Source organism: Dromaius novaehollandiae, chromosome 9, assembly GCF_036370855.1.
Source record: "Dromaius novaehollandiae isolate bDroNov1 chromosome 9, bDroNov1.hap1, whole genome shotgun sequence".
In the NCBI taxonomy this organism is placed as follows: domain Eukaryota; kingdom Metazoa; phylum Chordata; class Aves; order Casuariiformes; family Dromaiidae; genus Dromaius; species Dromaius novaehollandiae.
The window spans coordinates 17,789,687-17,816,615 of record NC_088106.1 but is presented as its reverse complement, the minus strand read 5'-3'; the positions used below and the strand labels follow the sequence as shown (position 1 = coordinate 17,816,615).

At 38.3% G+C, this 26,929-nt stretch overlaps 1 long non-coding RNA gene across 1 annotated transcript; it reads right to left on the bottom strand.

Annotated features, from left to right (window-relative positions):
* Window positions 1-6,629: 6,629 nt before the first annotated feature.
* Window positions 6,630-26,385, bottom strand: LOC135329217 (uncharacterized). The gene is made up of 4 exons (XR_010390586.1): window positions 26,286-26,385; window positions 21,986-22,091; window positions 12,647-12,806; window positions 6,630-6,731 (listed from the first exon to the last, which is right to left on the bottom strand). It is a non-coding gene; the product is annotated as an uncharacterized LOC135329217 (long non-coding RNA).
* Window positions 26,386-26,929: the final 544 nt, after the last annotated feature.

The window sequence follows — 26,929 nt, the reverse complement described above, 5'->3', positions numbered from 1 at the left end:
GTTAATAGAAGCTGTGCTGAAATAAGAAGCATCAGACTGAAGGAAAATTACAGTGCAGTGTGCCTTTAGGAAGAGTAATGGGCACCATCCCATTCATTATTTCCTGTCAGTGAAGACTGTACATAAAGAAGACCTCACGACTCAAGTGTGCTGATGATGCAAAGCTGGAAGAATGGACAATATGGAGAAGAATAGGAGTATCCTGAAGCAACTCAACATGAAGAATTGGATTGAGTATGACAGAAGAAAGTATAATTGCAGAAATTATATTTAGGGACTAAAAAGGTTTACTGATAAAAAAGTCAGGACTTACGGACATGTTCAGTGAGAACATGGGAAGAGTTCAAGGTGCCCAGGGCAGGATGCCTCATATGAGAAAGCCTACTTGCAATAAGGACTGGGAGCAAGGCTTGGTAAAGGCTGAGTGAGTGTGACATGAACAGGGGGGGGACTCAAGACTTAAAGATGGGTTTGAACATTTCCGTGGAACAATTTATGTAGTGGGAAATTTACTTAAAACATAATTAAAATTGTATTTCATCAACGGGATTAAATAACACAGCTGTTTTTTTTAGTTAGGGCCCGGATCTGGTATTCTTATATTAACTATCAATGCTAAATTTTCAGTGTGACACATAAGGACAAGATTTCATGCAGAATATAGTAGATATAAAGTCACAATAACATAGTGAAGAGAGGAGTAAAAGTTCAGGAATGTTAAATCGAGGCACATTCACGTTTTTGGGAAAAGTTCTATAAATACCTTGCTATATTCTCTCCGAGTTTTGTGGCTACTGTGTTTACTTGATTCTGCAGGAGTCTCACAGGGCTGCTGAGAATACGTACGGCATCCAGAGATGCCCTAGATAGGCAGCTCGTGTTGGCCAAATCACCTGCTTCAGCCCGCCATCATATCACACCATCATTTGGTTCCACTCTAGCAGATTTGCAAATCTGTGGTTGCTGAACCTTCATTAGAATTAGAAGAGAGGAGTTTAAAAAAAAAAAAAAAAAAAATAGGTGTACTAAGCTATACAAAGCCTAAGAGGACACAGATACCTTTCAGCTATAAATGAATGTATTAATTCTAGACATTCATAAACCGAATTGTGTGTAACAGTGCATGCATCTGTGAGAAAGCAAGCTCTCTTGACCTTTTATTTGAACGTAATGTGCAGGAGATGCAGCAAATTATTTTAAAACCCACAAAACATAAGCTTCATTTCCTCCTCCTTATAAAAGCATCTTGGTTCATACGCTTTTACGGAAATAGTGTTTAGCTTCCTGTTTAATTCTCAGCATGTTTCTGTCTACTTCTCAAATTTTTTTCATTCATCTTTGTTAATTGTGAAAAAAGAATAAATCAAATCTTGAGGTGAAAGAAACTGATGTAGAATACAGGTTAAAAGTGGCTAGCAATTCATTGTGAGATTGATATACATGGATCTCCTTTCCTTGAGGTGTGAAAGGAAATCTCATTTCAGGAAATGAAAGTCTGGGCCTGTCCAGCAAGTCCACTCCTTCCCCACCTGATCTGCCACCATGAATTAAACAGTTTTCCAGGGACCACAAGCCCATCATCCTGAAGAGGCTTCTACTGATTTCCTTGTAAACTGTAAATGCATTTCCCAATTAAAGACTCAGCAAAAATCAAAACGCCTGTACCCTTACCACCGGGATAAGAACAAACTGTCTGAGTTGACGTCTTTCATATACGATTTACATAAGACAGGTTTTACTATGGGCCTGGGATCACATTTTCTCTTCTGCTTGAGTTTACTGACACTGTAGTTGTGGTAGAGTTGTTCTATGCAATATTTTTCTTATGCTCGAAGATATGATTGTACTTTCACTGAAACCTACCCATTTTGACCGCGTCGGAGTCACTGTCCTGCATGAAGGACTTACTCTGATCTTGTACAAATACAAACATAATACTGAAATACTATGAGAGATGACTACATGGCTCCTTCCACTCCCTGCCCAATTTGTAACAATTGGAGAAATAGAAATAATGAAAGAAAACAAAGTTCTGGTACCCAGAGAGAGAGAGAGAGAGACAGAGAAGAAGAAGAAGAAGAAGAAATAATCTTAAGATCAGTGTCTTAATAGCAACAATAATCTTTGATGCTGAGTTTGGGGTGACCTCCATTTCTTTTGCTCCTAAAATAGTAGCTTCGATTTTAGTGATCTGTTTGCTTCTTAATATTTTTTTGTTCAGTAGATGCTCACAGGGAGATATATCAAAATAGAAACAGAGCTGGCATTCCATTTCCATTTCTGGATGCTTCTTCATATGGTTTTATTTTTAAACATTCTCTCGTAAAGATGTAACTTACTTTAAGGCTTACTTCAAGGAAGTTCCCAACAAGTTGCCATATGTGATTGCTTAACCCAGACCAGCTGATCTTCTCAAATCAGCAACAAACCCAGCAGCATTATCTGACTGTACTAAGCTGATCAGTTGTGCCTATTTGCATTGCAGTCTCTTCACTAATGAGGAGCTGGCAAGAGGCACAATGCCCTCTGGACCTCATTAAATAGGCTTATTTTGGCCTGTTGAAATGTTACTCCAGGATTTGGGCAGATACCCTAGGACAGCACTTTGATGCACAAACTAGAGCTCTGTCTCACTAGTGGAGGTGGTCTCCTTTTGAAGAATTTTAAAGCTAGGTTTCCTGCTTGTCACTGCCTCTTGAGGTGCAACATAAGAATCCAATGACACCTTAATGAAAATAGATCTAACTCAGTGACCTGGTCGATATTTTCTCTGAAGAGGCTAAATTCTAGCATTCAAGGCCATTCTGCACTCATTCCTGCGTGCATAATGACTTCACTGCACAGCGACAGTCCCTGAGCCAGATTCTGGCCCTCCTGAGGCTACTCTGTTCCTCTCTGCAGCACTAAGCAGCTTTAAAGCTTACTTAACAAATTGCACTGACACCTTCCTGACATAAGGGAAATGACATGAACTGCACAACTCCTGCAGAGCCAGCTTCATGCCCCTACCCCACCACTGGGCTTGACAGCGTCACGGCAGCTCATCAGGTGCCCTCTCCCCTCACAGGCTGCAGAAGAGCTCTTGGGCTACAGAAAGCTGCAGTGGTTTTGTCGCTACTCAGATCTGGACAAAATTAGTCACTCAGTTCTCTCAGGTATGGAGGGAGTTTAAAAGTGAATTGCAGTCATTAATACTTCCTAACCTGCTCTTATTTTTTGCATCTGTCATGTTCTGGTTTGCTATTTCTAGCTCAGACACACTGTCAAAAGATGTGCTTATGGAATGTAGTTCATTGTCAAATCCAAAGGTCCCTTGAGGGTGTAGATTATTTTTCTTGGAGGCTCATCTCCACTTCTGACTAAGCAGAAGAGTGAAAACATGACAAATCAGATCAATCTTTCTTCAGCCCACGAATGTACAGTTTCTGCTTCTATAAAAACTAGATCCTGGGGCTCTGGTTGTGCAAAGGCCTCAAAATGACTTTCGGAGAAATAGTTACCTGCCTGATCACTTGAGCTGTGACAGCAGTGCTCATCGCCTGGTACAGAGGCAACACTGCAGACACCTGGTCCCCTGTTGGACCTTAATGTAAAGTGCCTGCTGACTCTACAACGTTACTGACCATATGCAGGAGCCCTAATGCGGATATAGTGGGAATGGGTAGGTTGATCTGGGAAGCCTCTGTTGAGTTTTAAACTCCTCTAGTGTTAGGCAGTTTCTGGGCATAGGTACAGAAGTGTCAACAGAAGTGGAATTCTGGTGGTTATATTTTTGCTTTTAAGTCAACAAATCAATGGCTATTGGATTGAACCCAAAACTGCAGAATTATTGGGGAAATGGGAATAAGAGTTAGGATGCTTAATTGAAGATTTCCATTAGAAAAGATTAAAAACAATTTTAAGTTAGTCTAATGAGAGACTTCTGGCTTTACTAATATAGCATAAATGTCCAAATACCTGTACATTTAGCTAGAGGTGCAGCGTCAGCTGCTTTGCCTGTGTTATTATGTTTGGTGTTTGGAGATGGTCCACATCTTTTAGTTAATGCAAGGGGAGGACGTTAGGCAGGGTGCCATAGTTATCACAGTAAAATGTTCTGCATCTTAGCTATCACTTCAGAGGCAGGGTTTATGTGAAAAAGTATACTAGACACACTTTTCTAAATTAGCAGTGGCTTTACTAATATGAACAGGAATACACTAATCATGGCCATCTTAAAAGAAATAAACTATTTCAGTTTTCTGTGTCTGTACAGAAATACGTTCGATAATGTTAGTAGCAGCCAGCTTTCTAAGACATCCATCAGAGACATTCAGGCTCAAAATTATATCGGAGCATTTGTTCATGACAGCACTCCCAGGATTTCTGCCCTTTAGGAGTTTGTATCTCCTGCTGGCTCGGTGGGGCACAGCGCTCACTGTTGCTGTCATGGCTCTGGCTTTGATGCAGCCTCCGTTTACGCCTCTATTCACTTGATTGAAGCAAGGTATACTGGAAAACAGTGGTGAAATCTCAGGCTTTGTGAGGTGCTTTATTTGACAGAGTTCACAGCTCTGCTACATCACCAGTTTATCATAATAAAGTAGCTCTCTGTTTTAGTGTACACAGAGGGCTTTCTTTTTTGCTTTTCCTTCAGTTTTCTATGTTTCTTCTTTATTGTATTTCCAAGTATGTATCCTCTAGGAATGGCTCTCACTATATTTTCCCCAGACATGTTATCTTGCAGCAGATTTCCATTTAAAAGACAAGCAGTTATTCCTGTTTCAAGATTTGCCATTCAGCATCTCCATGGAGAAAACTCACATTAATAAAGGCAAAAGCCAGCTACACACAGCTCCCCGAGTACAGTGGGGGAGTCGAACTACATGGCTAAGCACAGAGCCCTACCTTCACGGGCTTTGCCAGCTGAGAGGCTTCAGCAGCTTTTTCCTCCTTCTTCTCCAGGTGTGGGCCGGCAACTTGGCTGCAGATGTGACAGTCCTCACTCAGCCTTCTAGGAAAAGAGAGAGAAAGGCTGGCTGTGGTTATGCTGTTCAGGTTGTGATAGGATCAGAAAATGTTGGAGACAAAAGTAATATTAACCCCCTTTTTCTCCCTCACATCATATCTGGGCTTAAAGAAGTCTCTGGATTGCTAAGGTGTAGAAGCTCTATGAGTCTGCACAAGTACTCTCGGCAGGGCGCACCTTTGGCCTTCGCACCTGGTATTTGTTAGATATTGGTGCTTTGCTTTAATTATTGTATTTCACGTGGAGTAGAGATGCTTTTCCGTAACTGCATATGGAATCTACACCTATGAGTTTATCATCATACAGCTGCAGTCTCAAGAAGTTCTCTTATTTCACTCCAACACCCATTTCTTTTCCCTTTTATACTGTAGTTTATTCATCTTATACACAATTCATATTTTAAATACAGAGACAAGCCATAACTGATACTACCTGAATTCACCTGTCCTTATGGATTCAATGCTTATAAATTAAAAAAAAAAAAAAAAAAAAAAAAAAAAACTTTTAATGAGTTTTTGTTTGTTTGTTTGTTTTGTTTTAACAGGAATATCACATTCATACTGCCTGCTATCTTTGTTTAGCCTGAGATAACTTTGATCTGAACTCATTCAGTTCATTTTTGGACAGAAGCTGTAATTAACTTGCTTTCACTGTTTCACTGTTTTTGATGTTTATATAACGAGAGATTATTTTCCTAACAAAGCCACACTAAGGATAAGAAACACGTCAAGTTAGTGTTAGAAAATCAGTTATTAGCTTTTTGTATTTTGAATAGCTCACATTTATCCAAGTGACCCACATTTCATGTCTGTCATTTTCATAATAACAACAGAAGCAGAAAAGTTCCATAAACTGAACTCCTAACATAGGATAATTCCCAAAGGACTTTTAAAGAGTCATTGTTTCCTAAGGCTTTCTAAAGTTTTCTCATCAACATTTGGAAAGAAGAGTGCAGATAAGTTGTTGCATTTAGTCCTATTCACTGACACAAAGAAATAAGTAGCAAGGACACTTTAAAAAGGAATTAAATATGTTTATGATCATGCTGGTATCTGCAATGAAAATTTCTACTAAAATCAGGGGAGCATTTCCCACGTTTACTTAATAGAACTTAATGCACTGTTTGCAGAGTCCTTTATGATTTTTTTCTTCTAGACTATGTAATAATTTCTGACAGCCACAGCAGGATAACACCTTGGTCATTACTTAAAATCTTCCATTCTTTTTCTGAATGACTTTTGTTATTTTTGTTCATCACCTGCTTCCCCCAAAAAGCTTGTGTTGCTAATTTATACTGCTGGTTTAACTAAGTTTCATTAGAATCTGTTCTGCATTGAGTTTAGTCTCTAATAACTCTTATGCATGATTCTCTACAAGATTTCTTCTAAAATAGATTAGAGTCTTATAATTTTGCCTATCTTGAATGGCATACATTTGAAGATCAGGTACAAAGTGACAACCAATGGTATAGAAAGATCAAGTTGCAAAAATGAACCTGTAGGGTTAAACTATGCAACAGGTATCATAATAATAAATGCAGGGAATTCTAAATTTTTTAGAATTAGTGAGATTTTGCAGATTTCTTCTCACCACATGATACTGAGCCCACAGTAATCTTCACAGTCTACCTGACTGTAAGTTGCACACATTGGAGCGGTGGAGGTGGAAAATCTTACACAGGTTTTCCTGAAGGAAAATTATATGGCTTTACTTCTGACAGGGTCTGTGGAAAAGAGCACAGTAACGTTAATTTAAAGAATTGATTTAAAATAAGAAGACATGAGAAATGTCTTTTTAAGCAAACTAGACTAAGACATTAAATAGATCAGTTCTAGACTGGGACTTAGCACTAACAGTTCAAATGATTTACACTTCAGTTACAGTCATTAGCTCCCTGTGGAAATATTTATTCATAACTATATCCCTCAAGCCATGAAAAAAAGAAAAAAAATGTTTTTTACTCTTCAACTGCTTAATTATTTATCTTCTATTTTCTATTTCCAGCATTAATTTAACTTTGTTCTCTTTGTTCAGTAGATCCCAAGAGTCATTGACCTGTTTAAACAAACAACATGACACACAACAAACTATGAGAGCCATCTGTCACTGATTTCTTTTGTTTCCATTTGTGGAGCATGCAAATTATATACTGTACAGTTTGAACAAACCTGTCCATGTAATTTCATCAAAGATCTGCTTTTGTGGTAGTAAGTTCCACAATACCACTTGATGGTCTGTTTTTCATAAATGGAAACATTTCTGGCTCCTGGAAGATGAAGGAGATGACATTTCCCTAAGAAGAGTTACTACATGTATATTTGTGGTTCTACCATTCGCAAAAAGCTAGTAAGTGCCAAACTCAAGGGACTTGAGATCATATATATGTTAACCACAAACTTGTCTCTCATCTGAAGGAATCAAAAAGCAGATTGCTGGAAACATTTTTCTACTCATTTGTGATATATTTTGAGAGTCAGGAAGGCTGTCCTTATAGATACCATTTACTCTCATTCAGTAGGATTCTTTCTATATGAAAAATCACATTATTCCCTGGTGTAAATATCTATTAACTTAAAAAAAAATGCAGCTAAACTTTAAAATTGCACAAGCATTGATTGAGAAATGGATCCAAAGTTCAGCCCACAATACTGGAACACACTGAGGTCTGGAAGACACCGTAGAAAAATAGATTTAGTCTGTCACGTTCCAATACAACATTGGAAGCTTCTTCTCCAGAAGCCCCCTACAACCACAGTACAGACATAGAGGCCATCCAGGTCCAATAGACTCAACGAGATGAAGGCTGCATTAACATGGTTTCCTTTTTGGTCCTTAAGTTCACATATTTGAGGGTCTGGATCTGACCTGTGTTGTCTAGCCTTCACTGCTAAGAAACCCAAGCCTTTATAAGCAAGGCCTCCTCTTAGCAGCCCTGGGTGAGAGAAGGTTGGAGAAAAATGAATTGTCCACCACAAAGTATGTCAGAAAGCTTCAATGGTTCTCTAGAGAGAGAAAGAGAAAATTTGATCTAGCCACTCATGTGCTAGCTAGTCACACCAACTTCAGCAGATCACCCAGCGTTCTTTGCTGTGCTACCAGTGACATCTATGGGGAAAGCGCCAGCATTTGAACTAGTGAGGGGTTTTTTTTCCTTACGCCAGAAACCTTTTCATCTTTATGCATAAGGCCTTACTATCAGAAGTGTTGCTATTCAACACAAATATTTTTTCGTTATTTATTTTAATAGGATAATGGATAAAGCTTTTTCTAGAGACAGTTTATTTTGTTCCCTGAGTATTACTTTAGAGTATTGGCAATCTAACTGTGCACTATTTCTCAGAAAACTAATTTGATCAATCCCATAGCAGGCAGATCCATGGCCCTCCTCCAGAGGATATTGAAAATTCTGGTTTAGCACCGAGGAGGTTATAAATCCACTGTATGCAATTAAACTGAAGGTTCAAGGAACAGCTGCACTGAAAAATAAGTAGTTATATTCTTGCTATAGCCTCAAGATCATTTCTAAGCTAACCAGTCTATTTAGAGTCTGACTCAAGAAATATTGTAAAATGAATTCATAGATTTCTAAATTTTCTAATGTTGAAAGAAAGTCACATAATTCAATGGAGGAAACGAAAGAAAAAGTAAAAGAAAAAAAGGAATTCTTCTGGCTAATATAAACAGCTGAACTTGCTGTATCTACTTATCCCAGCAGTGCTGACAATCACTCTGTTTACTACCACACATGCTTGCTGCATTTGAGAACTCCTGTATCTCCTTGCACTCTCGGTACCTTACTCTTATTCTGAGAGGACTAGTAAATGTGACTTGTGTTAAAGATCACACCTTCTAGCCATACATCCTACCTTCCCATTAACTTCCTTGGGAATATGCCTTTCTCCCAGATGTTGAGGTATATGCATATTTCCACCTGCCCTGGCAGAAGCTATAGGAAGGAACTGCACACACTAGGACAGGGTTCTTGGTAACTTGCTTGCCTGCATCGCATCTTGAGTAGCAGGCTCTCCGTATGCCTGATAGCTATACTAAGTCCTGCGTGAAAGTGTTAATTAATAATAATACACGAGGTCACTTTTCTACAATTGAAACTCTCTCCCTATGGAGAAAAGCAGAGTGAAGCAGTGATGTGAAAGAGCACACTAAAGCCACTGTAAATATAATGAGCATGCATATCTATTCCCTGAGCTTCTCTTCCTACAAAAAAGGATAAATTATTTGGATGCTGAAATATAATGTCTCACAGATTACAAGCACAGACAGATTCTCTGCTGCTAAATAGACATCTCAGTTTACCTAAGAAAGGTTTACCAATTTGTAAGAAAAGTCTAAATAGAATAGTAACAAAGCGGAAAAGGAAGGCAATAGAGCCATGTCATTTCTTTCTGTGAAAAAATACATCAGACAATGTACAACTCGTAATTTCTGCCTCTAGGCACCCTTCCTTGAGAGAGGTGTCTACAAGGCAACAAAGCAAGAAAGATGGTACTTCTGTGGAATATGAAGTTCAAGAATTTCCATAAAGGACTTCCTCGGCTCTGGGGTTAGTTATCACTTGTAGGAATTTGTCATGGGATCTATCTCCTCACATGACTATGCCCTATCAGCCAAAAATTAAAAACAGAAAGGATACTAAGAAGCTAGCTCTTAATGAAAGATACCTTCCCTGGTCTCTGTTCTCCTGGGCCAGAGGGGCAGTAAAACAGTTCACACTCAGAGATCCAGCTTTGTTAAAATAAATGAGAGAGAAAGAAAGAGAGAACCTTCTGTATAAGCCATTTTCCTGTATGGTTAATCAGGGAATTTATGTCCCATTACGTGCTCAGCAAGAAGACTATTTCAGTGTAAAACTATAAGCCCTTTAAGCACGTGTAGATAGACACTCAGGATCAATCTACATGACTAAGCCTTTGCTTTCTGTATCTGACCTGCCAGAACTTTTGCATAGATAATGAACAATGTTAACTATGAAGAATAATTTGGTAGTGAATGTATTAATCTTTCATTATGACAGGTCTATAGCTGAAGGATGGATTTTCTCAAATGTACAAATAATATGGGATTATCCTGTTACATGGGTACATACAAGTCTGCCACTCATTTTGGTTGCATGCTTGAGATAAACGCAGCTAGAAAAGCAGTAAAGCTGCCACTCAACACGCAGGTGAGATGTGAGGAAACACTATGGCCTAGAGTTAGGCTATAGCCAATTTATACAGTCCTCTGGAGAGAGATATTAGCTATGCTACTTTGTATCAGCCAGGGTCCCTACGTTCAGAAAGCTTCTCTGCATTTTCTCTGGGAGGGCGTAAGAAGACATAGCTCCCCATGAGTAGGCGCTGTTGGAAGAGAGCTTGGATGAGCAAGCTCCATATAGGACTGTCTCCATCTTCACCAGGACCTCCCTGCTTTTGAGCTTAGGTTTGACCTATGCAACTCCTTCAGAGCAAATGGAGTTGCAGCTTCTTTATACATCTGCCATAGCATGTGCTAGCTGTGCTGCTATAGTCCTTATACTGAATTTAGCCCTGAAGCTACTAGAGTTTCACAGGTGCTATATTCTCCAACATAACTTTTAAAAATATAACATCAGGCTGTAAACTTGTTAACTGAGAACTCACTTGATATATCGTCAGCTCAAGGCCTTTCTAAGAAAACACATGGCAGAAAAGCAAAACAAAACTAAACAGCAACATAAATTCTGAGTCTACGTTTAGTGACACCCCATGAGACTGCACTGCATTTGCAGTGTTGATAGTTTTCAGTCCTGTCTTACACTGCCAGGAAATATGTAAATGTACTTAAATACATATGCATGATCCTCCCTGCCTGACAAAACTGTGCTACATGAAGACTATGAGCATAAAGATGAATGATCTATGTATTCTGTCGTTTAACCACAAAGGTCAGAGTCATAAAGATGGTATCTGTAACTATTCGTTACCTGGAAGTTCTCAAGATATTCAGTGAACCAATAATTACTTTTTTACCTAAAAAAACAAGCACAGAGAGATTGGAAGTATGAGCGCTCTCCTGTAACACGCTGTTGTAACAAAGCTTGCCTAATGCTGCCTTCTTTTCAAACACTGAGGGAGATGGGTGGAGTGTAGCAGTCACTGGACAGACGATAAAACAAAACATTCAGAGCTGGCAGCCAAACCAATATAATGAAGCAAAAGTGGGAAACCATTCCAGAAATACAGGAAAGTGGTAGGGCTCTAAGCTTTGGACAATTATTACTCTGCAGTAAAAAATATGTGCATCTTCATCAAGAAACAAATCTAAAGCTGAATGATTTTTTTTTTTAAAGGACCTCAAAATTAAATACTTTTGTAGTCCAGGAACTCTGAAAATTACTGGACAACAGTATAAAATATAAGTGTGTGTGTGTGTGTGTGTGTGTGTGTGTGTGTGTAAAGTATACATATGTATATAAGTGTGTGTATATATATATATGTGCATATAGTATATAAGTATAGCTCATCTGTTCAAGAGACCAGTAATGCAATCCATGCAGCTAATCAGCATGATAAGTAGGAAATGATTTCATAGGGTTTTATAACATGTTTTTAAAACTAGTAGTCTTTTAGACTTTTTTTATTTTTAATAAATTCTCTGGATCTCTCACAAAACCTCTTTTGTGGTAGATCTTCTGCTCTAGGAGACTTTTTTTAAAAAAAATTGAGTTTCTGAAAAGGAATATGCATGAGTACATAAATACATATTCAGTGTGCTGCGTTGGTGTTCCTGCAGCCACTTACTAAGTCTGTTAATAGTGGTTAGGGTTATCTCAATGATGGAGAAATGACTAGCATCTTAAGAGATTCATCTAGTACCTTATTACGTGGACTCTCGATTAGATATTCAAAAAAAAAAAATCAGTTTACTAACTGAACTCCCTAGCTACTTTTCATTCTTACTAGCATATATGATTGATATCTGGGTATATTCTCTGACTATTTTAAAATATTTTGTTGAATTCTGGACACTTTACTGAGTGCATATTTGACCCGTTTATTCCCGCTAAGAACTGGGAAGAAAAAAAAAAAAATAAAGTGATACATTGTTCAGAAATCTATTTACTACTTCTCCCAGTGGTGATACATACCTGATACAATGCATTTAGATGAACACATCTTAAACTACCTAGAGGAAAAAAAAGGTGTTCTCAGGTATTTCTGAGGATGATGGAAGATGCAGGGTTTTTTACACCAGCTTTATGTCTTTATATAAAGACTTCTTTAATACGTTGCTGAACCTAACCAACATTTCCTTTAGATTTTACCTCTGTGACATCTCCCTAACTGTCTCCCTGAAAGGGAAACCTAAGTAAAGTCTATATGCATCACACTGTCTTTTTCTTAAAGGAATTAATAGACATGAAAGAAAATCTGATCTTGCAACTCCCATTTTGGTTCTTTATCCACCATCACAGGAAGAATTATATAGAAAAAGCCATATTTTCTGTCACTGTTGTTGCCAAATTCTGTAGGAGGAACAAGAATATTGCTCAAACAACAGACTAGCCTCCTGCAACATTAGTAAATGGGAAGTGAAGGCAAATATCGAGTCCACTAAAGCCCATAAGCTCTGGCCAAGTGAATATGAACCCTACCTTACCTTGTTTGCAGTGCAGAAGGAAAACTTCTAGTTCTTCGGCTGTGTCAAGAAAGGGCATATGAGCTGGATGGCACTGCACATCAGCAGTTTTGAGTTCTCTGGTACTGTCTTGCTGTGAAGGAGTCATTCAATATCTCTGTAGAACATATATTCTTTAGAGCTAGCCAAAAAAAGAAGATAAGAAGGAATTGTATTTCCTCTTTTTCTTTGGATTTTTCAATCTGAAAATGACATTGACATTTATCCTCCATTTTCAAGTACAGTAAACACTGAAATAGAAATAGGGAATTATTATTATCTGCTTATTGTTCTTCTCTAAGGCCCCTGGATCATAAGCTCAAAGAAGTCCAAAGTGCCCGATAATCATAACAACTCTAGATCTGGATTTTGAACATTTGACATTTGGAGAATGAATATTGTTTGATTTCTGATAATGTAAAAACAACTCTGGAGTACAGAGATCGAACTTGCTTATTCCTTGGATGCATGAATTTAAAAAAAAAAATCTGTTAGAAATAAATTGATAAAATATAGGCCTTTTGACTTCACAGGACAAACAGTTGGTATATTATTCATCACACTGAATGTCAGTAGCTTGGAAACCCACTGCGAGCAAGTAAAAATAGAGCAAATGTGCACTGCAGCTTTATTTCATCAGAAATACTGTCTCTGAAAACCATGTGCCTCCAGACTTGTAACTTTGATGGTTTATAGGATTTTCACTTAATTTCTGTGAGGCAATATGACTCCAAATGGTTAAATCAAGAGGAAAAGTTAAAGAATATAAAATACACTAAGAACTGATCTCCCATTGACAGCAACAATGGCAGAGCAGGAATGGTTCCCTAGAATAAATAAACGAGAAAGAGCTGGAAATATTTGAATGACCTCAACACTGAAAATATTGCTTCATGTGTCTTGGTCCTGCATTAATATTATGTAAGGGATCTTTCCCCCTAAATACTCTTGATGAACTATTTGTATTTTTTCAGGCAGCATGAAGGAGTTAATGCTAGTCAAAGTGCTGAGAGCCGTTCTGTGGTCTAATAGAAAAGAGGAAATCCATGTTAGCTAAGGAGCCCACGGCTGACACTTCCACACCCCTGCTGCTCATTGCAGCAATTGCCTAGCAGGCTGGAATTTCCTTTTCTTTTGGCGGCTAGCCCAGAGTTTAGTCCTCCTAACCTTGGGACCCCAGGAAATTACTGTGACATCTGCTAAGTCTGGCATTTACACAAAGGGCCAGTGTTGCAACCCTCTTCCTAAGAAGTCCTAATTCTCTGGTAGCTTTACGAGCTCACTGCCTCCCTCAATCTCTCATAGGAGAGAAGACTGAAAGAGATCTCAGTCTAACCAAGTCTGGTCCTTTGCTATCATGGGCAACAGTATCTGAGCAAGCTCTACTATGACAACTTTCAATTCATAGGTGATCCAATCTAAGCAGTTTACTGTCTTTATAAGGGCACTTAAGAATATTCATATATTGAACTGGTTCAGGAATCTTAAAAAAAAAGATATGTTGCTGTGGGATAGGACATATTCTAGGCTCTTATGCCCCTCCCAAAGAAGACTAAATGTTGTTACTGATGTGTTTGGCAGCAGGACTGCATCTACATATTCTGCTTACTCCAGTGCTAAAATTTTTGGTTGGTATTACTGAAAACAGGGATGTGACTGAATTTGTGAGAAAATGAACTGGGTTCTGCTAAAGTAGGAGCATAGTAACGGTGATCTATAAACTAGGGTAGTTTGTATTTTTCCTGAAAACAAATTTGACTTGTTGTCATTATTCTCATCTGTTTACAAATGGTATGTATTATCAATGTATGGACAACCTGTTCCAATATATAGATTGGCTTTAAGTGAAGGAATGTTCTCTGAACATGAATTCTGTTCAAAACCCAAAGATGGACAGAAAGCATCAATATACATTTTCAATCTATGAGCACTTTCCAATCAGCTTAATTTAGGTGGTATCTGGATGATACAGATGAATATTTTAAGATACCCTATTAAGATCTGGCTAACTAAATTAATTCTGAGCCATAGCTATTAGGTTTTACTATTAGAAAAATGATGTGCAAAAAAGTAAAAGAGAACATTTGGATTTAATTTTGATACCAAGATCTGATCTTTGCAATACAGTGCCAAAGTAGAGAACTCCCCAGTTTCCCATCTGTCTTTGCTCCCTCCCTACTCTTATCCTTATCATAACAAAATATTCAAGCTGTGAACAATTCAGCAACTGAGTTGCTTATCATTGCTGGCCTGTAACTGGGGCTTTAAGAAATGCTAATACAAACAACACAAAACCCCACTGAAAAACAGATCACTTAAAAACATAAAGAGGGTGGAACAGCAGAAAAATGCAACTGTATGACAGGAAGTTGAAGTTATCCATGGAGCTCTGAATCACAAGGAGTTAAATGCTGCTTTGGTATGTTATTATTGTTAATCCCTTAAGTGCACAGGGGCCACGTAGCTGACATGCTTACAGACCAACAGACATAAACTGAGCACTTAATTCTTCCCTCCATTTCCCTCCACCCTGATTTTCCTGGAAGACCTCTAGCAGACTCTGCAACACTAGCAAGAGCTCCAGCAACAATGGTGCTATTTAGTAAATATAATGACTGCAACTGTAAGATATTTAGGCCCCAAATCCAGGTTTTCTGTCCCCTAGTAGATTTCTACAGGTAATTTTAAAAAACAGACTTAAAGAATTGTTTTCTTGTGTTGAACTACTTGCAATCAGACACTTCCTGTTATATTTGCAGCTAAAAATTGCATTACCACGTGGGTGGAGTAGAGTGTCTTTTAAACTATGGGAAAATAAGAAGAATGAGGCCAGCAGACTCAGCAGCAGCAGGCACCACGCTCAGTGCATCCCCAGGCTCTCACCACGGCAGGAGGGCGAGGTGGGGACAAGGCACAGCCTTCTTACCCGCATCCACACACATGCATTTGGCATGACTGTCCCAATTCAAACATTAACACATGGAATCAGAAGATTTTACATCTGCATCCGACTTCTTCAAGGCCCAGAGAGAAAGCAAACATTTTGACATCTATAGAAGAACATAACCCTCCTCCCTTCTGGGTCCACCTTATATTTCAAATTGAAGACAATAAAAGTCTCTAAAACCACAGAAGAGCTGACCAACAGATTTTAAGCCATAGCCTGTCTGCCTAGCAAACAAGCACAGCCCAAGTAGTAACAGCTGGGTCAGCTAGGAGAAAATTCTTTCACTTAATGAAATAACACAGATAAGCAGGTCTTTTGCATTTGTTACTTTTTTAAACATCAGAGCTTCTTTTAATCTGTATTTTCCCATGCTGAAAACCAGGCAGTTCCTCAGGAAGAAAAGAGTAATGTTTCTATTTGAGCAAGTAAGTGCTTTAGAGAATGAAGGGCTTTGCTAGACATTGTACACAACCCAGAATGTCTCCTGCCTGAGGATTTTCAGAGTCAGCAGTAGAATCTTCCTTGCCGCTGTGGATGCTTTACTTCACTCAAGTGGCAGGATCTAAAAGATGCAAGCTACTACAGGGCCTTTCTCCACTGCTGTGCAAATGTTATGTCGTAGTGATGGAGCTTTACATAATCAGTGTAATAGTCCATAATGTCACCTAATGCAGAGTAAAACAAAGCCTGCCTCTTCTAGCACACCGCAGCAGTAAGACAAATAGTTTGGTTTGAACTGGTTCACTTCGAATATTGGCTCTGAAATATAGCTATACTTTTCTAAAGCCTTCTAATCGTAACCTTTCCAAAGCATTTAAGTGAACTTTTTCATACAACGAAGTTTGATCTTATATGTGCCATATATTTAATATATGCACGAGATACTGAAATGGTTACATTAGGCAATTTGAAGTCGCTGCCCTCTGCAGTGCACATTTGGTACCTAAGCATTAAGTTTTTCAACACGTTAAAGAATCTGTGCCTTGATCCTAGTTCATCTTTCGTAAGTGATTAGAGATTTGTCTGCAGCAGAAGCCACCCAAGCAGCATGGGGTGTATGACCGCAGATACTGCTGAATGAAAACCAGCCCACATCCACAGACAGACATTTTATTGACCCTTTTCACTGCCATGGAAACAATGAGGGAGCAATTTGCATAGCCACAGCGTCACTCCACGTGTGTATCAACAGGAGCAATAACAAGCAGGGATGGGGTGGGGAGTGAAGGCAATAAAGTGTCTAATACTGCCAACACCAGTTTCCATCTAATCCTAACCTTCCTAGAAAGCTTTATTCAAGAAAGAAGAAATTGTTTTCAGTGGACTATAGGTTGTCCTCACAAAAATATGTCTTTTGTTTAATCCAAGTATGAAGACCGTTTTGGAAGAAAGAATTTTTTTCCTGCCTTCAGGAAGGCAGTTCTGGTACTGAAGTAATAAGAAAGTGGGAGTGGGAGACAGAGGAACACACATCATCAGTGGATGGTTATGACCCACTGCAATTTTTTTTTTTTTTTTAAACAAACACTTTGCACTAGTTATCACTGTTGTTACAGCCACAACAGCAAAGCGCTGTTTTGCAGTAAATGCGTCTACTGCAATACTGTACCTACACAGCTGAGCTACTTTCAGAACCTGAGCTGGTCTCTTTACACGGACAGGTCCTGTATAAACTAGGGTCAAGCAGCTAAGGAGAAGTCCTGCGTAAGGAAGGCAGTAAGAGCAAAGACTTGAACCCAGTGGTAATTTATTCTGTCTCACCTCAGTCATTTTTCCAGAGAGACTGCCTCACCGGAAAGAATATGCATAGAAGTTGACAGGAAGAGATTGAGTCAGGAGTGTGAAAAAACAGGACACACACAGGGACATAGGAGAAAAGTGACTGAGAGAGTGACTTATTTTTTTTCAATTAAAAAAGAAAAAAGAAATTAGAGCCATTCTATCCTATTGTCTTTCTGCAAATCCAGTGTGAAAGAGCCAAAACAGTTTTAGAGAAACAGATCACCCTGATCCTATGGCCCTTCTACAGCCTGCTGAGGGTCAGATCCAGCCCTGGAACTGGCACTGCAGGTGACCTGGGAGCACAAGCCCTGTGGTCAGTGCTCCGGGCCTGACCATGACCCCAGTGCAAGTCATGGCTCACCTCTTCTGAGCTAGGTTTAAAAATATAGAGGATCATTTTAGTCTGCAAGGAAGACTTTATAATGTCTGAAAATAACAGTATTTCCACCTAATATTTCTGTCTAATACTCAAATGGATACACATTATTCTTACTATAAATACTAGGGATTGATTTTCCTAGGGAGAACATTTCCCTATCAAGTGGTAATTCAAGGTCTGCTCTGGAGCTATGGTGAGAACAAAACAACCCCGAAAGACAAGTGGAGCAATGTGAGAGATGATGCAGACTTCTTGACACCTTGAACTTTTCAAGGCCTACAGCTTTTTTTTGTTTTGCCACTGAACATCCCTCAGACCAGTTGCTAAGCAAACAGGGAAGCCCGACACAATGTCTCAGCAAAGCGATAATCTATAAACCGTCAAAGATCAGGGAGTGATTTCTAAAGGTGACACTACCCAACATCTGTCTTTTCTTGCAGCACCACCACTTTCATTGCTAGTCAGCAGGAGAAACTGAACTTTACAGCTCTTAATAGAATTTTGTATGTTATTAGCAGTGAAAAGAGGTTTTACAAGCATCATCCCCTGCAGTTCTCTAGTCTATTCTTGCTGTACAGTCCCTGAAGATTAATAAGGTAAAAGGTTTACTTATTGGGAATTTGTTTACATCAAGGGATAAGTTATAGACAAGTTCTTTGTAACACACTGGAAAAAAAAAGATGTGAAAGAATGGTTTGAAATATTAATAGGGTAATTAAGGTTTAAATATATTTTTGAATGTTAGACTTGCAGATATTTATTCCAAAATAAACATAGAAATATTCTAGCTGACAGCATTAGTTATAAATGACAATGTCAGAAAATCTTGTGGTTCAAATGAGGAAAGTCTGGAAGAGTAGCACTGCATTTAGCAGGTTTTATTTTCATCTATAAAAGAGACCTTGAAATCCTATTCAAGTTTTTTTTTTTTTTTTTTCCTCCAAACCAAGATTATCCCAACTTTTCTACTTCTTCCTGAATTAGTCCTTGGATAACATTGAGTAGAGTGAAGGGAGTCAGATGACCTGACAGCTTTTTGTACAAATTTCACAAATGTATCAAGAATGGTAATGTTTTATGAGTTCTATAAAGTATAAATTTGTTTCACCTGTAATACTAAGTCATCCAGGAGAAAATTTATTGGTGAAATGACAAAGAGTTGCCCATCAAACATTTATCTGAAAGTCAAATAATATATGTAGTTTCTAGAAACTTTGTACATGAAGATGACTACTTGATCACCTAGTTCTGATAAAAACCTTGCCAAATATGAGGTACAAAACATGTCCTGTAGGTACCAAAACAACGGATGGCTAAAAACATTGCAAAACACTGGAAAATAAGTATCAGTGATTGACTGTTGGAGAACGTACTTCCCTTTTCCTGCTGAGACAGAAATTAGGATCCTTTTACTCACTTACTCCGCTAATACCTAATATATTTAAATTATATGTCAGTGTGAGCAATATAATCAGAGGAGTAGGAGGAAATTCTCATATTGCCTTGGATAAACTGCAAGTCTTTAATACATATATGCAAACTAGTCACTTAAAAATTTGATTTATAGTCTTACCATGTCTAGAGGAGGACTGGAGAAGGTCACTTTTTGCAATTATTTTTCTTTTTAAAGAGTTATAAAGAGAATTACCAGGACTAGCAATTTCACTGATATTCAGAAATGCTGATTTTTTCATTTTTCAGCATCAAGGAATCAAGGATGTTTACTACAACTCCAAATCCTACCTGCTGCTCTGAATGCACTAACACATAAGAAATTATTCCATGATACAAAAGATATTTAAAAAATAAGCTACATATTGAAATGTTTTTAATGATCTAACTACAAGTTTCATTTGTTCTTAATGACTAAAATTTTAATTTCTGGTGTCTCAGTGATGTTCCTAATTCCCTAGCTCTCTAATTAAAGCAAACAGTAGAAAAAGAGAGGGAAAGAATCTCTCTCTAAGAAAAAGAGGCATCTTTCTCAAACATATTATAGAAATCAAAAACATAAAAGATTTGTAGTCCACCTTTAAAAGAAGCAGATCTAGCTTTTACTGAGAATATAAGCCGGATGCCTTCCTTCTACAACTGCAGATATATTCTTCCTATTTTATACCAAAATCTGACTTAGGCCTCAGTATATGTTGAAGTCAAATGAAACCACTAAAAGCAAACATTTTTGTTAACCTAAAATTCTGTGCAGGCATAGTTCCTGTAATGAATAATTAAGAATTTTAATTAATCCTTACCCTTGAAGTCAATGGAGGTTTTATCATCGATCTTAATCATGGTAAGAACATTCTTGAATTTTTTAAACACGTTGAATGGTGTTGTTTTAATAAAAAGATTGTCTTTTTAAAAGAATTTTTGTATGTATTTACAAAATGGAAATATTAAACTTGAAACAAATAATGTAAAAAGGCTGGTTACTCCCCTAGCTTTGCATACCTACCAACTGAAACTGCTTTGCAAGCTTTTCAGCATTGGAATGCGGCAGCCTTTGCCCAGAGTGGCTTAGAGGCGTTTCTTCTGGGCTCTTGCCTCCCATGCTGGGAGGGTGAAAGGAAAACAAACAAACAAACAAACAAGCAAACAAAAAAAACTAAAAAAAAAAACCCAAATCACTGATAGATTAAAACCCATGTCTGCCCTCAAGCCATTAAGCTGAGATGAGCGAGCAGGAGAAGCACATATCAGACTATAACTTGGGGGCCAACATTATCCTGCTATCGCTTTTAGAAATATCTTTCTAAAGGATGAGCCTAGACTCAAAGGCATTTTAACCTGGGAATTAAAGAATTCAGAGGAGTTATTCCTCAAAGGAAACCACCCATGTAGATAATTAAGAAAGAAGCCTATCACGACAGTGCACTGTTTTGTAATTTTACCTCCTCTGAACTCAAATGAATTGTATATTAGCTTCTAAAAATGCTTTGAAATGAAGATTTTTGGATTTAATGTAAGCAGGCATAAGAGAAAGTAAGGGGGGTTAAAAGTTCAGGAAGATACTTGTGACAAATAATTGCATAAAATGTGTCAGTACATTCTTGAGCAGGAGAAAAAGCAATGGTCATTTATGAATGTTTAATGATTTTACTCCAGGATCAGCGAAGTCTTAATCAAAGTGGGATGCATACTTAGCCTGATCAAATAACGCATGAAGATTCAAACATTCCTTCTGAATATTAATGTACTGTTATACTCGGACTTTTAAGTAATCAAGACTTGAAAAATGTCAGAAGACCTCCAGAGCACATGGAATAAATATATGATTCAGTTAAACATTTTAAATTTGATGTCTTAAACATGGATATTATTCTAATTACTGAATACTACTAAAGTTTTTTTCAAGCAGACTCAGGGTTGCTGAATGTCATCTGGCAAGTGTACTCTCAAGGAAGGTGTCTAAATACTCTGTCCAGGGCCTGAAGCTATTTATCTTCACCAAAAAGTAGAACAGGCAATAGTAATACAGGTATAAAAATTTTGAAGGTTAAGACCCTTTACCCTTCTGCCTTTTGTGTTAAGATAAGCATTACTATATTTATTCCATGTCCAGGGAATCTTATTTCTTCTATGGGAGAGGCTTCCATTTCATTTATATGGAATTAGCAATGCACAGATACATATATGTACATATAGATCTACACAGGAAATCACAAAACAGGCCCACAAAATCAGATATGTACCTACAAATGCACAAAATATTCCAAAAGATAATTTTTGTTTGTTCAAAAATGTCAAAACATCTGACTTTGTGTTTTCAAAACAAAATGTTTCTGTTAACATAGTTTCCATCTGCAATTTAATAAAATGTTGTGTTCATAACATTTTAAACCTGGATCGACATTTCAGGTTTGTTAACTGGAGCATTCAGCTGAACCAAAATAATATTTTCAGGGTTTTTTGGGGCAGGGGCGTTGGGAGGCAGAAGGAGAACTCCCCTGAGTCTTATCAGCCTCTAATGCTAAAACTGTGTGTGCAGACACAGGCTAAATACTCGTGACCTGTACTGGCACAAGGCTTGAAACAAGAATTGGAAGAAGAAATATGCCAGTGTTTTGGTTTTGTAACTGGTGTTTGGTTTTCCACTTCATTTACTTTATTTTCCAATCAATATTATTGCATCTCCTTCCAAACAAGGCCTGACACTGTGTTAGGTTTTATAGTGAATTAAGGCTGCAACAAACTGGATTTTGACTCATTTTACCTGAAGTGGCAATTCTCCAACTATATCCTGGTATGAGTGCTTCTCGCTCCTGGGTTCTGCTTTTATTTTCACTGTTGCTTCATATGTATACTGACATGGTCTGAATCTGAAAGATGGATGAACATGAAGTCACAGCGAGCAGTGATATCGCAGTTCCATTAGAAAGTGGGGACAAGGATGAAAGCTTTCTGCTTGCTACACTGCAGGCCCTATTAGTGACTAGTCCATGATTTACAGAGCTCCCCCTAAGAGCTCATCATACCAAACCAAGACTGCCTAAGCAGTTATAGGGAAGTTCATTGATGGTCAACGATCACGAGTCAAACTCTTAACTTGCAAGACAGTATCTATAAAGGGAAAGCCAAAGACTGTTTAACAGCAGGCAGTACCAACTAGCCAACATTTCTTTTAATGAGGGAGCAAGGATTGACCTTAATTAAGATGCCCAGTGCAAAAAATACCTTTACATCTCCACAAAAGCTCATTCAGTATCTTAATTATGTAAATGATATACACGTGAGAAAGCCTAGCATTCCATTGTAAAAGAAATAATGGAGTGAAATCAACTATGCAATTATTTTTAATGAGTCAGGTTTGTGCAGTTAATTTTTAGTTATTAAAAAGGGGCTGAGGAGGTAGGTGGATAAATCACTTCTTGGAGAGAAAAAAAAAAAAAAAAAAAAAAAAAAGGTAGTGTTCACATGATTTTATTATAGTGAGATAGTGAGACTACCCAAAACATATTCCTTGCTAACTATATGCCATATAAATCTATGGAGGAGAGAGCAAGGACAGAGAAAACTCATCAATGAATGTATGAAGACCAGTGAAACGCGTGGGACAAAATTGTTAATTCTTAAATTTCAGGAAATGTTTGTCCCTCCCTTGTTCACTTTAATGAAGAACCAGGATTAGCAGGTCTTTCTTGTATGTACATTAAAATAACTTTTCCTTTCAGGAAGATTCAGGTTCCTAGCACAGTTACTGCAATTAGCATGCAGTACTTTTTACTAGATAGTACTATTAATTTTTTCCTACATCCTAGTACATGTTATTAGACTTTTAAAATAAATTCTCCCAACATGCATGCAAAACTGCCAATAATTTACCCAGAAAAATTACCACTTTTCTTGACCTTTTCTAGGGTCTTTAAAAGCATTTTCTAAAAACAGTTCCATTGTTCTGATAGTCAGAATGCTTTGCTTTAACCATTATGCATTAATGGGGGGGGGGGGGGGGGGAAGAAAAGAAAAAGCCATTCCCTAGGACAGCCGAATGCAAACTAACAGCACGTTGTGACATTTATGCTTGCCTTCTATGGCTTGATGGAATAAGTCTTGAAAGTATGACAAAATCAACACTCACAGCAAACCCTGGAAAATATTATATTAGCAGTGTTACTGAACTAGTCTTTTTGCTGCTGGAGGCGGCCCTTTCAAAACACAGCTGAGCATCATCACCAACACACAGTGCCAGTGCTGGTATTGCTTCGCATGCTGAGCTCAGTTTCCATCACTGCTGACATCTGGCAGAATTTCTCTTAGGAAGAAATGCACAAGAAATCCTTATTTTGTTGTACTATGTGAAAGAGCAGCTTTTCAAATAGAAAAAAAAAAAAAAAAAAAAAAAAAAAAAAGAGCCTAGCACAACCTTGTGAAGTCAGATATTTCTGTTTACAAAGTTCTGAAGGACAGGGGGTCCAGTCCAGTTCAAGTAGTCAGAATTTCTCTATTATCAGGTTTAAATGTACTGGCTTTGTAGATTAGTGGTGTTAGCTGTGTTTAGCTGAAAGGGAAACTACAGCTTAAAGTCTTGCGGATCCCTTGTTCAATAATGGAGTTTGGCACTAAATATCTGATCCTGCGGTCAAGTCCTGATCTCTGGTCACTGCTCCTAGTGATTGCCAGGTCACCAAAGGAGATGGGAACCCTGGCTTGAGTCTCTGCTCCTTGAGACAGCTTTAAAGTATTGCTGATTTCCACCAACACTTCTAATGGTTTCTAACTAAAATTTTGCAGTGGAGAAGGTAGAGAAATCTATTTTCTAAGGAGAGAATGATTCTTGCAATTAGACTGACAAATCCTCAAAACTTCGATCATCTGAAGCTTTGAACAAAGTAGTTTGTTTACTTTCTTTTCGTTATATTTATTCTTGAAAACCTTTGTTTCCCCCCCTCAACGATGCTAATACTTTGAACTAACATGATAAAGCAAATATATAGGACCATTTACACTGTTGCCCCCTCAAAAGGGGGCAGCATGTGGTTTTTGCAGTCACTGTTTCCAAATATATTTGGCTCCTTGACTGTGATGCTTTCAGATTTTGTTGATTCTAAAATGTTTTGATAAGTGATTTCTCCAAAAATGACATTTCTGCTCAAAATACAAGTAGAAAATAGCATAATAAATGGTTATTCTATTACCTGTGCATCTCTACTTAAGGTTTTATTTTCTGTCACTACACAAATGCTAAGCATTTAGATCCTGGAATAGGTATCAATTATTAGCAAAGATGGTGAAGAAGGAAAGCACAGTTTTTCCATGAGAAATTACACCATAATCAGAGTTCCATAGTCTAGCGTGATACATTTTCATACTTCAGAGGACAAAGAAAAATGACTAATACATCAATTTCAGGGCTGTTTCCTTCCTTTTTCTGAGAGGCACCTTGCTACCTAGGACCACCCTTAATTTAGCATCTTTTGAAGACAGAAAATCTAATGAAAACATCCATCTCTGGTTTCTGCTAGCCTGTAATATTGAACATCAGCATAATAGTTATTCTGCACCCCCTCAATCAATCATGTGCCTATTCTGTGCATACTCCTCTCCTCTTCTGAGATATTATTTAAACTACCTAAAATGGATACTACTTCTTCTGCTTGGAAAAGTTTCTACAATTGCAGAAGGGAATAAAAACTCTGAACTCTCTGAAGATGTTTAAGCGGTACAGTGCTCTCTTTGTACAGATCATCCAGAGCTTTGGATTTTAATTCCTTAATGCCATTAAAGATTTTAAAATTCCTTGTCTTCAATGCATTGTGACAACCCAAATGTCAAATCCCCACAAGAGGTTCTTTGGAGCTGCATAATCAGTCACTTCAGGAGAATTAATGTATTTGTACCAGCTTAAGATCTTCCTTATCAAGTGGATAAACAAATTGTCCTTTACCTACGTATGACATTCAGATGCAACTTGTGTTCACTCTGCCTGTGCTCCGGAGTGGCAGGACACAAGCCAATTCTGATCGAAAAGCCATCTGACAGTGTGAGCATGGCACAGAGCCCACACTGATATACTTGTTTCTCTGCAGGGCTTATTAGCTCCGAAGCAGTGCCACGCTAATACGGTGGTGTAGCTATCAGCTAGCTCAGAGCACCAACGCAGCGAACTTGTTTCTGCAATATACCATGTAGACGTATCCATATAAGGAGCTGGTTCACTGGTCTGTGAATCACAGCTAGGTCATGGAGAGATTTATGGGACACAGCTGAGCAATGCTAATCTCTGTGCCATCAGAAACTAATGGTGATTTCCCTTAGTTTCAGTACTGGAGCCTGTGCTTTCCAGATGCATAAACTCTGCTCGTTACCCTTATTGCTGGCACAAGGCTCTTTACAGCCCCCATGTGCAGCCTCCTGCTGACTCATCTGTGCTCCCAGATCTCCTACAGCACAGCTTCACCAAGGTCGTTTCAATTTCCCAGCCTTTAAGATATACCTGAGATTTTTGCACAGTCACTCAGTACTGGTCCCAGAACACTTTGTAGAGTCCTTAACTCCTCCTCCACAGTGGAAAGTCTCTGCTGAGAAATGAATATCAAATTGTTTGTGTGTTTTATTAATGCTCAAGGGCCAGGAAGTTGGGTTGCTAGGAGATTAGGCATGGAAGGTGCTGTGAGTGCTCAGTACTTCATTTCTACAGAGGACAATTTCTTTTTTGTATGTGTTTGTGTTCTTGAACAACGTTTCTTGTTCCTCAGTAACAGAACCTGGAAACATCAGTTAACTTTTCTAATCCTGAACTCCTTCATTGACCTAGACAGAGACTCTGCACAGCCTGAACAAGACATCTCTATGGCTGCATGCATTTCAGCCATGTTCTTAGTTACTCCTGAAGGCTGTAACAGTGAATCATAGCATCATCCTGGCATACATACCAAGGGCCTGGAAGCCAAGGAACTAATGAAATCAGTAAATACATATGCACAAGCACACATACAAGCATACAAAAACCACTTCACGTTGAAATGCATCAGCACTTTTCAACCGAAAATCAAACCAAGCCAAAAAATACTCACAAGTGGTTGCTAGCTGAGAACTACTAAGACTGGATACTGTCCTAACTGGTAACTTCGATACGTACAACTTTGTCCAAGAGCTTGTCATCGTTGTTCTCTGTTGAGAGATATCTGAAGATTTGATTTTTGCAAGACTATGGAATAAAAACACAGAGGTCTTACGTATTTATCCGAAACAACACTAATCCCTGTAATAAAGTTCTATCCCATTTCCCCCCCAGCTGCACATTTACCTCCAGGTTTTTTCATTTCACACTTTCTTGTAGGAATCTGGGCTATAGCTGGATCTAGTCCAAACTCTTCATGCTCTAGGGAGGCAGGGGATAAGAAAAGTAGGAGTTTTGGATTGGCTGGCTATGGTTTTTTAAATATCATATTTTCCTACTGTATCATCCCATTTACTTTAAACCAACAGCCAAACAGTGAGCATTTAAAACTCCAGTTTCATAAACATTTCTTACAGCAGCAGTGATGACTTCAAGAAGTTTCTCTTCCCTGTTTGTGCACTACTGACCTGGCACTGACACAAGTGAGACAGTGGTGCTGGAGGTCAGGAGGAGCTGCTGCCTCCTGGAACAGCTTGTGAAACTGCTCGTTGTCAGAAGGGTTTAGTAGAGTACTCCGGGAAAGGAGGAGAGGGGCTG